The 1,039-nt window shown below is 61.7% G+C and overlaps 1 protein-coding gene across 1 annotated transcript in view; it reads right to left on the minus strand.

Annotated features, from left to right (window-relative positions):
• Positions 1-1,039, minus strand: part of LOC123961519 (receptor-type tyrosine-protein phosphatase beta-like) — a 59,685-nt gene that overhangs the window by 17,080 nt on the left and 41,566 nt on the right. The window lies entirely within an intron of this gene.

Here is a 1,039-nt window from a genome sequence, read left to right on the forward strand (position 1 = left end):
CCTGGACCAGACATCTGACGCCCAAGGACTAGAGCCTTGACCAGACATCTGACGCCCAAAGACTAGGGCCTGGACCTGACGTCTGACGCCCAAGGACTGGGGCCTGGACCTGACATCTGACACCCAAGGACTGGGGCCTGGACCTGACATCTGACACCCAAGGACTAGAGCCTGGACCTGACATCTGACACCCAAGGACTGGGGCCTGGACCTGACATCTGACGCCCAAGGACTGGGGCCTGGACCTGACATCTGACGCCCAAGGACTGGGGCCTGGACCTGACATCTGACGCCCAACGACTGGGGCCTGGACCTGACATCTGACACCCAAAGACTGGGGCCTGGACCTGACGTCTGACGCCCAAGGACTAGAGCCTGGACCTGACATCTGACCCCCAAGGACTGGGGCCTGGACCTGACGTCTGACCCCCAAGGACTAGAGCCTGGACCAGACATCTGACGCCCAAGGACTAGAGCCTTGACCAGACATCTGACGCCCAAAGACTAGGGCCTGGACCTGACGTCTGACGCCCAAGGACTGGGGCCTGGACCTGACATCTGACACCCAAGGACTGGGGCCTGGACCTGACATCTGACACCCAAGGACTAGAGCCTGGACCTGACATCTGACACCCAAGGACTGGGGCCTGGACCTGACGTCTGACGCCCAAGGACTGGGGCCTGGACCTGACATCTGACGCCCAAGGACTGGGGCCTGGACCTGACATCTGACGCCCAACGACTGGGGCCTGGACCTGACATCTGACACCCAAAGACTGGGGCCTGGACCTGACGTCTGACGCCCAAGGACTAGAGCCTGGACCTGACATCTGACCCCCAAGGACTGGGGCCTGGACCTGACGTCTGACCCCCAAGGACTAGAGCCTGGACCAGACATCTGACGCCCAAGGACTAGAGCCTTGACCAGACATCTGACGCCCAAAGACTAGGGCCTGGACCTGACGTCTGACGCCCAAGGACTGGGGCCTGGACCTGACATCTGACACCCAAGGACTGGGGCCTGGACCTGACATCTGAC

This window comes from Micropterus dolomieu, linkage group LG22, assembly GCF_021292245.1.
Source record: "Micropterus dolomieu isolate WLL.071019.BEF.003 ecotype Adirondacks linkage group LG22, ASM2129224v1, whole genome shotgun sequence".
NCBI classification, from domain to species: Eukaryota; Metazoa; Chordata; class Actinopteri; order Centrarchiformes; family Centrarchidae; genus Micropterus; species Micropterus dolomieu.